This window comes from Typha latifolia, chromosome 3 (assembly GCF_019914945.1).
Source record: "Typha latifolia isolate L0001 chromosome 3, TyphaL0001v2, whole genome shotgun sequence".
Taxonomy (NCBI): domain Eukaryota; kingdom Viridiplantae; phylum Streptophyta; class Magnoliopsida; order Poales; family Typhaceae; genus Typha; species Typha latifolia.
This window is the reverse complement of record NC_133088.1, coordinates 9,837,597-9,851,269: the sequence shown is the minus strand read 5'-3', so window position 1 is coordinate 9,851,269 and position 13,673 is coordinate 9,837,597.

Genomic DNA, 13,673 nt, shown 5'->3' with positions numbered 1-13,673 from the left:
TAAGCATAATAGGCCTCCATAAAGATATTTTAGTTACCTTTCATAGGAATTTACTTATATATTGATATCTAGCTTAATAAATATCTGATGTGAGACTAAAAAATAATTAGAATAGATGTGCGTAATGTACTATGCTACGAGCAGCATAGTAGGTTGGGATTTTGGGTTGGGTCAGGCAGGCAAAGGCCTAGCTCAAATTGGGCTCTCTCTTTTTGGGTTTTCCTTTTCCTTCGCTCCTTCTAGTCATCTATGCTCTCATCTCTCCTTGGTTTCGGCCACAAGTAGAGTCTGGCCTAATGAGATTTAGGTGCTTTGAGGGTTAAGAAACATTTTGTTTTACACCATCGAGATTTGGTAGGTGCATGGAGATCTTTTGTGCCCATTCAAACTTGTCATTATTTCCATTTCTCACTATCCCTTTGACTTGCCATTTATTTAAGTTTGCATTTCTCCGGTTGTTGTCGGTTGTTATTTTATTGGTGTCCGCACAAGGAGGTCTTGACTATATCTGTTTAGTAGGAGTTAGAAATCTGAATACTACTCTAACTATGAAAATCGAACTCAAATCGGTGAATGAAAATCTAAATAAGAGAAGAATACAAAAAGCAGAGTGAGAATATGGTAATTAAAATATAGTAAACACAATGACAATTTTTTACGGTGAGAAATGCTCTCACAAAATAGAGAAAAAAAATCACAAATCTCTCCAAACTAGATTAGTCTACTTACTCAAATCTTAGAAATAAGTTTCACTTATAATTACTCTCACCACACCAAAGACTTTGATTGAAGCCCCTCACTTTCTCGAAGTCCTTCTCAATTAACAACTCCTTGTATAGAAAGCTTCAAATTTGTTTCGCCACCAAGCCACAAGACTATCTTAAAACTTTATGTTGAGGAAGAAGATAGATGATTGAAAAACCCCTAGACACAAGTATGTACATAAATACTAGGCAATGATATCACGCGTTCGCTTAAGTAAAAGTCCGTAGAAATATTAAGAGCAAAAGCAGAGATGAACGCCAAGATTTTAACGTGGAAAAACCTAAACGGAAAAAAAACCACGGATCCAAACTCGGATCAAAACCAATCACTAGAATAGTAGCAGTTACAAGACTGACTCACAAAACAACCCGTCGATCCAAACGACTTTGTTCCTCTCAGTCTTACTCGCTAGAACCCACGATTCACTACTTCTCGTGATTGAAGTCCAACCTCAGTAACCTTCGAGATTGATCTTTCGTCTAGATAACCCTTAAGACAAAAAATTAACTTTTTAATGATGAGTGGAACCTTGTTAGTTGAAGAACTGATGTAGCCTCAAGAAGTCTCCTTCAATAATGTTTCTTCAACCACCCTAGAGATAGGGCATCACAATCTTTATATATGATCTCCAAGATAGAGCCAAATCCAAGTCTTATCCGTACTCACGAAAGTCCAATTTTATCAAACTTCGTTGGTGCGTTCGAACGCGGCCCGGGTGCGTTCGAACGACATGACTTGATCTCAGTTGCGTTCGAATGGGCCCGAGTGCGTTCGAACGCGACAACTTGAATTCTTCAGGTTGCATTTAAACGCGTTTGTGAACATAGCTCTCGGTCTGTGTGAATGTAGTACCCGCGTTCGAACGCATTTGTGAATGCAGCTCTCGGTCTGTGTGAACACAGTACCCGCGTTCGAACGCGTTTGTAAACGCAGCTCTCAGTCTGTGTAAACGCAGTACCCGCATTCGAACGCATTTGTGAACGCAGCTCTCGATCTGTGTGAACACAGTACCCGCGTTCGAACGCGTTTGTGAACGCACTGCGTTCGAACGCATTTGTGAACGCGGTGTGAACTCAACAGTTTTTCTCCAATAATTTTGTAATTCTTCAAACTAGAGATATTCTAGACTTGTATAAAGCTCATATACATGTAAAAATACACTTAGAATATTTTGTACACAATTGCCAATAATTAAAAACCTAACATCATTTCAATGCCTTTGGTGCTCTAGGATCATCCTCTAGTAGAACTCCCGTAATCAAACATATGTAGAAACTCTCTCCACTCAAGAGTAGAAAATTAACTTCCTAAGGAAATTAGAGAATTCTTTAAGTTTAACTTGAATTGTCTTGGGTTCTCTCTTATATGGATGTCTCCGCTCTTCCTCTAGTTCACATAAGTAGAGGTGAGTTATATATCTATTTCGTAGAGTCCTATAAGGGAAATACCAAGTTTGAATCAATTTCAAACTTTTCAATTTCAATCCTACTGCATACCCAGCTCTGCTGACACATTTGGGTGTATGCTTGTCCTAGAGATTGATCCGTTGCTTGGATGTGAACCAAAAGGAGATCATCTACTTCACAGAAATAGTTAATCACGGAGACGCATTTGTTTGTATAGCTTTATTATGACAAGTTCAAAGACACTAAAACTTTAAAATATATTGTGCAATTTAGAATTAATACAAGATCAAGACATGTAACTTGTAAGAGTATGCTTGTGCAAAGAAGATGAAAGAACAAATGAGAAATCAAGTCAAAAGGGTTCATTTTTAGTTCTGCAAGTTAGGTGCACGCCACGAACACTAAGGTGCACACTGCGACGTGAAAAAACACATGTAACACATGTTAGCGGAGCTTAGTGTGCACCAAGATAGAGTTAGAAAGTCTGAAACTAATTTAAATTTCTATTTTTTTATGAGACTCTCTTAGTACAAAGTAGAGATGTTCAGCATCTTTATTTAAGTGAACGAGGCAAAGGGTGAGGCATCCATCTGAAGAATAACTAAGGAAATTCAACTTAAACTTAGAGAGTTCTCTAATTTGCTCACAAAGTTAATTTTCTATTCTTAAGTGAGAAAAGCTTTTACTTATGCTCAATTGCTGGAATTGTATTAGAAGATGATCCTAGAGCAACACTGGCATTGAATCGATCATCTACCTTCTTCTACGACAGGAGGATTTGAGATCAACTAATGGCTTCGCGGCGAAATAACTAGAAGGCTTTCTATTTGCCATGTTTTACTACTTTTTCTATTCTTACTCTACTTTCCTTATTCTTTTCTTATTTGAATTTTTACTCACCAACTTAAGTTTGGTTTTGATAGTTAAGCTAATATATTTTTGGATTTTCAACTCTTACTTGATTTTAATTTTCTAAATAATTCATACTTAGTTTTCCTAAACTAATTCGGATTTAATTTTTTGACTTAGATGGCGACTTTCCATATCTCCAAATCTAGTTAACCTAGGCTTCCTTCCTCCAATGAAATTTTAATTCACTTTCTACGTTTTTTTAATCTGATTTTTGGGATATTCTAAGAATACAATTAAGACTTTTTGAACTACCTTGTTTTCATTCTTTTAAGAACCTAAAACTCTCTAAAGGTATAACTTAATCTCACTTGAGTTTCTTCAAATTGTATGTCTTCTTCTAAGCACTCATTCTCTCTTATATAGGCATTAGAAATATGATGGATCTATGATACTAAAAGATAGGCTCTGATACCAATAATAGGTTATGAAACAATTCCTTTAAGATCTGAATTTATTGTAGGAAATAGAGTCTTAGCGAATATGATCTACATACGGATTATCCGATTTATTTAAAATTTAAAACAATAAGATAAAGCTAACTAACTAACTTAATTCGACTGTACTTTACTCAATTAACTCATATGGTCAGATCGTAACATAATCCTAAATTATATCATAAATTTAATATTATTTTTATTTCCACGAACTTTCCATTATATAAGATTGCATTTACATATCTCTCCTTGGCAATTTCATGACTGAAATACTTCCCAAACAATACTCTACCCAATACTCTACCTAATATAATCTTTCTATGATCAAAAATACTTCTTGCTTTAGATCTGGAAAGTTCCTGTGATGATCAAAACTCTAGATACTAATGAAACACAAATGTGTGAAATCCTCAAATCAATTTTCATCAAGTCAAGTGAATCAGCACATAAAATTCCATACTTCATGTAAAACTAAGTGTTCAGCATATTCAATAAACCTCCTTTTGCTAGGCAAGTAAAGTTTCCAATGAAAACAACTACGAACTTAATATCAAAAGAAATTTCAATAAAAATCGCTTCACAAACATTTACTAATTTTTAAATTCATGTAATTCAGTTTCAAATTTCAGAATTTCAACAAGATTTAATTTTAAATTTCCATATATTTAGCACTTAATAATTTGTAAACTTTAGCAATTTAATTTCAGCCATTTCAGCAAGTAAAATAATATTCAGATTCCATTTATCTCATGTACAGCAAAAACTTTAAACTAGTCGCATAGTAAGAACAGATATCATGATAGCATAATATATATCAATGAGTTAGTACAAATCATGAAAAAGGTAAACAAGTCGAGCATAAACATATATAGTAAATTTATTAGTTATTTTTACTTAATTATTATTTTAACTTATTTATAATTTAATAATTATTAATTTTAAAGTGGTCTTATGCAATATTGTTAAGGCCTCAATCATATTTAGATAGCTTTTGATATATTATTAATTGTCGATTAAACGTGAAAAACTCTAGAGCAAACCCTAATCTTAACTATAAGAAAACTAAAAAGTAAGCAAGGCAAACATGCATGATTTACGTTGAACCCAAACTAAGATAAAAACTATGAGTCCTTTACGCTAGGATCAAATCAATCACTAATAAAAAGCAAGTACAAGAATTACTTATAAATTATCCACTAAACCTATAGGTATATATGAAAATCTCTTGTTTGCTTGCGATGAGTTGCTTCTAGTAATTGATTGCACTGATCTCTTTGACCCTTGAGATCAAACCGAGTCTTGTCTTAGCACAATGCTACAAAGATCAAAAATAATCTTTGAATGCTCAAAACCTATAACTTCTTGATTAATAAAAAAACTTTCTGTCAAATCTTTTTAAAAGCTTTAATTCACGTTCTCCAATCTCTTCCTATCTTCTAGGCTTTTAAAGACTTATATAGGTTTCCGAGGATAGATGAGAAACCTACTTTACGTCGGTCCAGAATTGATCAACTTCCTAAGTGCGTTCGAATACACGAAGAGCCGTTCGAACACAGCAAAAGTACTCCAAACAGCCAAGGTCGTTCGAACACCCGCAAAGTATGTTTGTATGCTAATTAAAGCCCACTTCTTTTGAGAACACGCATTCAAATGCTTCTGGTATCGTTTGAACGCTTGTTGAATCCCACTGCTCTCTCGTTCGAATACTTTTGGTGCCGTTCGAAAGCCTTTTAAATTGCTCCTTTCGAGATATTGCGTTTGAACAATGGAACACCGATGAAGTATGTCTTGTAGGTGCGTTTGAATGCCTCCAAAGGCTGTTTGAAAGCCTGATCGTCGGAAGACTGTGTCTGTAACTTTAAAACAATTCTATTGTATCATGTTCGTTACAAAAATCTATCAATACAAATAAAATAGGATTTTGTTCAATTAATTGCCAATAAAATAATGTTACAAAACGCTAATTAAGTCATGCTTCGTGTACAATCTATCTCTATTCTGTCAATGTTTGAATGGAACTAGTATCCATTCGGATAACTTTTGATACGGTCTGTTGAATTTACTTCGCATGATACGGTCCTTCATAAGTGAGCTTTAATCACAGATCATAATATCGATTGCACGTTATATATAAAGAGTATTTTTATCCACAAATTTGACATTACAAATAATTGCACTAACAAAATATATTTTTAAAATTTTTTAACAAGGATAGAAAGAAGCACATGGAAATGCGTGAAATTTGACATTAAATAAAGAAAAATAACCAAGAATAAATTGGTTTTCTAGAAACGGGGAAGTAAAAAATATACCTACATTGTATAATATATATATATATACATAAGTTTTAAACTAGCTTTTCAATAAGATGAAAGTTAAAGCCATATGTTAATTCTGTTTGCCCTTTTCTCTCTCACCCTTTCTTACACATACTCTTCCATCGTCTTTCTAAGTTAAACCCAAAGTATTATAAAGATAAAGAGGTCGATGAAGAGAAGTCTGCAATGTTCCCAGCTAAAGTGGGTTAAGAGGATGAAGGGATGGAGATTGACGATGGTGATGATGTCGGCCATGGTGAAATAATGATGGAAATATATATCTAAGATTTAGAGGAGAAGAAGATAGAGGAAAGCGTTTGGAACAACAGTCGAGAAGAAAAGAAGCGTCTATTTTGGTGGTGGGCTACTCAGCTTTGAGAGAAAGTTTAGGATAGTTTAGTAGTACCAAAATAATTATATCTAGAAGGGTTAAAAAAATTAGTTTTTATTTTTAAAATAGTACACAAGTCAAATCAACTTTTTTAATTCTCAGTGGAATAATTACCTATGGAAACTAACAAATAAAGGGAGGCCACTATGGACCTCCCCTATTGAATTCAATGGGGGCATTACTCATTATAGGATAGGTTTGAGAATGATGGTGGGCTTTCATTGTCACAATGTTTAATTTCACTCCATAGCGTACTTGTGGGGTTCTCCCTAATTAATTACTTACTCGCCAACCTAAGTTGGTAGTTGGTAGACCACCTCTATCAACCTCTATCTACTGCATAGAACAAAAATAGTCCTAATTAAGTGGGAGGGGAGATGCTCTTCCCTTAAGGGAATTTCTGAAGCTATTCTTCATTTTAATTTTATTTTGTACCCCAGATTTGATGCTTTGTTTCAAATTGCCGGACTAGTTTTTATAGATCTGTTGTTCTATTTTTCCTCTTTATTGTGTATCAGACTGTATTAACATAACTCTTGAAAGTTAATAAGTTAACCTAAAAAATAAGAAAATTGAGTAGGGGAGATAATTCATAACCTCTTGGTGCAAAGGAGAAAAACTTTTTTCAACATTTTATCCCGTCTAATTTTATTATATTCAAACTAAAATTATTATATTTATCTGATATTTTTTTGAATATATTGAATTAAAAAGTCTTCGCACGGGTTGTTGATCGTGATGCCAGCTGCAAAGTGGTAGGGATTAGATTATTAAGGATGTGATGGTGGGCAATTATTGGGAATTAGTACTTCTAATATAGTTAATTAGAGCTATTAGTTGAGGAGCCACAAATAACTAAACACCGTATGAGTAAGCCAAGCATGCACTTAAGCGGCTAATTAGTGGGAGCATGTGGCGTGTGGAATATTTAGCTTCGGATATCAAGAATACAGTAATGTTCCAACCTAAGTTAACCCAAATTAGGTATTGTTACGCAATTGGATACTCACAAATTAAATGAAGAACAGTATATATATATAATTATTTTTCATATGGAGTAGATCTCATGTCTTGATGAAATGATTGATGTACTTGTCCAATATATTTATTCTAAGAGAATTAGCTTAATTGCTTGTTTTAGATTCGGTTATAACATCTTAAAATTATTCTGAGTTTATTTTCACCTAAAAGCATAATAAAATAGAGAATATTTTTATTACTTTTGAAGTTTAAAAAAAAATTCAAACACTAAATATTTTTTTTAATAAAAAACTTAGTTTATTAATCAGCCACCATAAGTACATATCGCTTATTTAGAATTAGAGACCAAAAGCTCGTAAAAATCAGTAGGGAAACCTCCATCCAAAATACAATCACATTCTAAAGATCTATCTAGATTTCCAATCAGCAATGTAATTTTCTAAAAATATGCGTTATCTTAAAAACCTTATTCAAGGTGTTGCAGTTATTTTGCATCTGTCGTTATCTTTAACTCATCTATATGATGACTGACATTAACCAAAACTAATGAGATGGTGTCTTTGAGATATTTTAGGTAAAATGCATATGTCCATATACATATAGTAGTGTACAAATGATAATAGAAAGTAACTAAAATTTACACTCTATATTTTTATTATTTACAAATCTAATCCTATAATTTAGTGAATATGTGCAAAAGATACAACGTTGTCAGATTTGTTAATTAAACTTAACCAAACATCTGTGTTAAATTAACTATACTAAAAAAATTATGAAAATACACTCAACAAAGTCATCTTATGGACATTTTAGTTATTTTAGAAATAAGAGTATTTTACTTATTTTAGAAATAAAATATCTCTACTTAATGGAATATTCTCACGGTGTTAGTTCAAATCTAATTTATGATATTTTTTATACATATTCGCTAAATCATAGGGCTCGATTTATAAATAGTAAAAATATATGGTGTAAATCATAATTTAAAAAAAAAAGGGTGTTATATGCAATTTTTTCTTAAAAAGTAAAAAATATGAGGTGAGTTTGATAAATTTCCGAAATAGAGAAAGAAAATATGATTGGATTCTAGACCTTGGTTTCACTTGATGGATGCATAAGCGTAGGCCATCTAGTCCCAGCGCCTTCCTTCAAGGTAAGCTCCACACTCATTGGCTCACAAGGCTCGTGAGCTTGGCTTATTTAAAAGCTCAACTTGAGTTCGAATCGACTCATTTGAATCGAGCTATGCTGAGTTTTTAAGCTTGAAAAATTAATCCAATTACATAGAGTTAAAGTCAACTCACTTGAGCTTAGCTCGAAATAAATATTATATCTATCTAAAGTTATTCTAGCATAGTTGTTTAGAGTACTTTTGTTTCTTACCCAAAACACCTTTCAAATCTTGTTTATTACATTTATGATACGATTCAGACTTCACCGATGTCGTCTCGAGCACAAATACTTTTTAGGGGTGATTTTGTTTCTTGTTTTAATGTTTAATTTTTAAGAAAATAAGTTTTCTGTAAGTCGCGTTCAAACGTGGTTGTGAACACCTACATCACGTCCAGAGAGTGTGAATTGTGCGTTCGAACACGCTGTGAACGTCTGCATCACATTCGCAAATCCAGAGAAGTAGAAATAGGTGCGTTCGATCGCTTGCATCGCGTTCGCAAATCCAGAGAAGAGCGAACTAGGTGCGTTCGAATGCGAGCGGGCGCGTTCGAACGCGGTCGGCGAAAATATACTGTTTAGGGTTAATTTTGAATTGTTTGATTAGCCTCTAAAGGATGTGGATGGCAACCATATAGTCATTATTGATGAATAGAGCTTTTGCCTTGCCTCCTTCGTCTTCTTCGCTCCCATTCTCTCGATCCTCGGCAACGCCGCTTCTAACCTCCCTCGATTGGCCAATCACCCTAGTCACTTACGGGTGGCCCTCTCCTCCCCCTTCTTCCAATCTACCCAACACTTGCCCTAACCCTTCCATCAACCATAACCCTTCCACCACCATTTTTCACCGGTGCCATCCCATTAACGTTGGTCCACCACCAACCACCATCATCTAGGATCTCGTGCCTCCATCCACAGATCTTGATCAAACCCCCTGACATTCGTCCACTAATCGGATGATATCTCGAGATCCCTTAATCCGATCTGCTTGAAACTTAATTTGTTGGAAATCTGGGGCTACAACATATCCAAATTTCACGTCGATCCGGCGGCGGCATCTTTCCGAATCTATTTACAAAGTTTCGTGCTAGATCTAGTTCAAATCTGAGAATTAGAAGAGATCGAACCTTAGCCAAAAGGGGAGATCGTATCAATTTATTAAGATAGTATGTTATTTTTCTCTTTCTAAATGTTCCACTTTTAGTCTCACATTGAAAATTAACAAACTCAAAATTGTCTTTAGAGCTAAGCTCCTCTTTAATATGTGTTTAAGTTAATTTTTATTAATATTTTAAATGTGAGCCTTGCAGCTAAGCCGAGCCATTTTAGTATTTTGGAGACGAGCTCGAATGTTCTCAATTTCAAACTGAGTCAAGTGGAGCTTAACTCACTAGAACTTTGCTCGTTTATACCCCTTATAGTTAATAGAGAACCCTCAATCTCAATGGATGGAGTATTCTGAGAAGATGTATGAGTCGGCAATGAGGTAAAACAGCCAAACCTCATAAACTTTGACTACATATCACATTCTAAGAATAGGAACAAGTTGGAGTATCATTTCTAGGATGAAAAAATTAGAAGTCACTAGAAGCAAAGATGTATATTGCTCAATGAAAAATGTAATATTGATACACTTAGTTCGAGCCTTTTCTTATTACATTAGTTATTTATTTTCATTAAAATTAAATTTCTGTAGGTCGTATTCGAACATGCTCGATAGGTGTATGGTACCAAAGAATAGGCTCTGATACCAATGATAGGTTACGGAATGATTCTTTCAAGATAAGGATTTATGATAGAAAGCAGTCCGCACAATCGAGGAAAAATATTCACCAAATATTCTCCTGCAATCAGAAAATTACGAACGAAGTGAAATCGATCCGTAACTCCCTGATCTACATTTTTCATATTTATGCTCTTCACAGATTCGAACTTAAACTGGAACGAAAGTATAATATAATGCAGATGATGGTGGAAATGATGGGTGGAGTGGATATTAGGGTTATGAATAATAATGGAGATGAGGGTGGATAGTTGATGTTGTTTAAATGATAAAGATGAAGGGGAAGATCCCAAAGAAAAGGAAGAACTCGACAGACGAGGGAGATTAGAAGTTAAGAGAGACATTGCCCACAGTAGAGGTGGTAGGTTGGTGAAAAGAGAGAAAAGAGATTAGGATAGATAGAAGTAGAGAGGCAAGAAACTAATATTTCAATAGCATAATAATTTTGGCTGTCATTCACATCTTTATAGAGGCTAGTCAATAAGCCAAAATAATAATTATTAACCCTAATTCTAGTGGACTCCCACCGCACAAAAGACGACGTTTGTTTTTGCGAACCTGATGCAGGCGTTTGCAAAACCGTTCGAATACACCCGCAACCATGTTTGAATGTGACCTACAAAAATTTTATTTTAATGAAAACAAATAACTATTGATATAAAAAAAGATTCTAACTAAGTGTATCAGCTCACCATGCTTACCCCACCTTGTCCTCAAGGTGAAAAATTAGGGAAATGCTCCAAGATATCTGTCTCCAACTCTCATGCCGCCTTATCAGATGGCTTGCCAAGCCACTTGACTAGAATCTCCATCTCTAATCTAGTATAATGACGTTGTTGGTGCCTAACAAGTACACGAACTGGCTCTACCATCTCTGACTCCTCCAATGGCTTCGGTAGAACTGATCCAACAATCTCATGATCTCTAATCTACTCCCTCAGCAATGAAACATAAAAGACAGGATGCACTCTCGACTCCTCAAGCAGCTCCAAACGATATGCAACCGGACCATTACGCTTTAACACCCGAAACAGACCGAAGTTGCGATTAGTTAACTTCTAGTTTTGCATCGTAAACTTGCTTCATGCGGTTTTGAGCAAGTTTAAGATAGGCACGTAATCTTCTTAATATGGCGTCTCTATCCATCAAAGCTAAGTCCATCTCCGTCCGATCTGCAAATGCCACTAAATCATAGGCGCGTATTATCGGAGCCGTGCGCCCATACACCACCTCAAACGGAGTCATGCCAATGCTACTATGGTAGGCAGTGTTATAAGATAACTCTGCCCATGGTAAGAACTCCAACGATCATCTCGACATCTCTCCAATAAAGCATCTCAAGTACTACTAAATACCCTGATTGACCACCTCGGTTTGGTCGTCCGTTTATGGATGGTAGGCCGAACTGAAGTTCAATCGAGTCCCCTGCAATCTGAAAAACTTCATCCAAAAGTTGCTCATAATTACACGATCATGATCCAAGATAATCGTGAATGGCATGCCATGTAACCGAATAATATCTCCAACAAAAATTTCAGCCACCGACTTGGCTGAAAATGGATGTGACAATGTAGAAAAATGCGCATTGTCACATCCAAAGGTTTTTTGTAAATAGATCACCCAATTGTTTCTCCGTCTCAACATGTTCCGGTGCTATTATTTTGTATTCACCTAACTCGCGTATAAAATGATGTCGGATATCAATATGTTTTATATGCGAGTGTTGAACATGATTTTTCGATATATTAATAGCACTCATATTGTCACAATAAAGCACCATAGTATCTTGTTCAATGCCGTAATTTTTGACCATCTGTTTCATCCATAGTAACTGAGAACAACAACTTCCCACTGTAATGCACTCGACCTCCGCAGTAGATAAAGATATCGAGTTTTGTTTCTTACTATGGCAAGCAACCAAATTATTTCCAATATACAAATATTCACCTAAGGTACTTTTTCTATCATCACATGAACCTACCCAATCAGAATCCGTGTATCCAGATATGATAGCTCCCGAGTCATAAATAAACCAGATACCTAAGTCAACTATGCCACCGACATATTTTATGATACGTTTCACAGCAAACAAATGTGTCTCCTTAGGTTCAGACTGTAACCTAGCACACACACCGACACTAAATGCAATATCTGGTCTACTAGCAGTTAAGTACAAAAGACTACCAATCATGCTCTTATATAGTGTCTGATCAACACTTTTTTCTAAAATATCATTACCTAGTTTGATAATTGTACTCATAGAGTTCTAGCATGTTGTGCATTTTCTAAACCGAATTTAGTCACAAGATCCTTAGTATACTTGGTTTGAGCGATAAATATCCCTCTTTCCAACTGCGTAATTTGAAGTCCCAAAAATAACTTCAACTCACCCATCATGCTCATCTTAAAATGACTATGCATTAAATCTGCAAACTCCTTAGCTAAAGATTGACTCGTTGCTCCGAAGACAATGTTATACACATATATTTGTGCCACAACTAAACTCTTATTCAACCGTCTAATGAACAATGTTTTGTCCACTCCTTCTCGAGTGAACCTCGCATCCACTAAAAAAGTGGTCAACTTCTCATACCAAGCTCCTGGAGCTTGTTTTAGCCCGTAGATGGCCTTTTTTAATTTAAACACATGAGAAGGAAATTTTTGATCTTCGAACCCTTTCGATTGTTCCACATAAACATCTTCATTCAGAGTACCATTCAAGAAAGCACTTTTAATATCCATTTGAAACAATTTAAAATTTAAATGGCAAGTAATAGCAAGCAGTATCTGAATAGACTCTAATCTAGCAATATGAGCAAATGTCTCATCAAAATCTATACCCTCAACCTGAGTATATCCCTGTGCTACTAGTCTAGCTTTATTTCAAACTATATTGTCATGTTCATCACTTTTATTCTTGTAAATCCATTTTGTTCCAATGATGTTCACATTCTTTGGTCTAGGAACTAAATACCAAACATCATTCCTATAAAATTGCTCTAATTCCTCATGCATAGCATTAACCCAAGAATCGTCTAATAATGATTCCTTCACATTTTTAGGTTCAAAAGAAGATGTATAACAAGTAAATGACATCTCACTTTGGATTTGTCGTCTTGTCTTAATTGGTTCATTCACGTCTCCGATCACTTATGACAGTAGATGATTTGTTTTCACTTTGGCAGATGGTTCCGGTACGTTACAGTCATCTTTGTTCATTTCAACTTTGTCATTGTCCTGATTCTCAATTTCTAGATCAAGCTCCTTTCCTATTTCTTCGTCATATGTATCTGCAGAAATAAAAATAGGAGTAGCTTCAGTTATATCAGTCGTGGATTCATCTATCATAACATTAGCAGATTCCATAATAGTAGACGTGTCAAGATTAAATACTCTGTAGGCTCTGCTATTATTCGAATATCCTAAGAAGATGCCTTTGCTACTTCTAGTGTCAAATTTAGTCAAATATTCTCGATCACGCAAGATATAACATTACTACCAAAAACTCAAAAA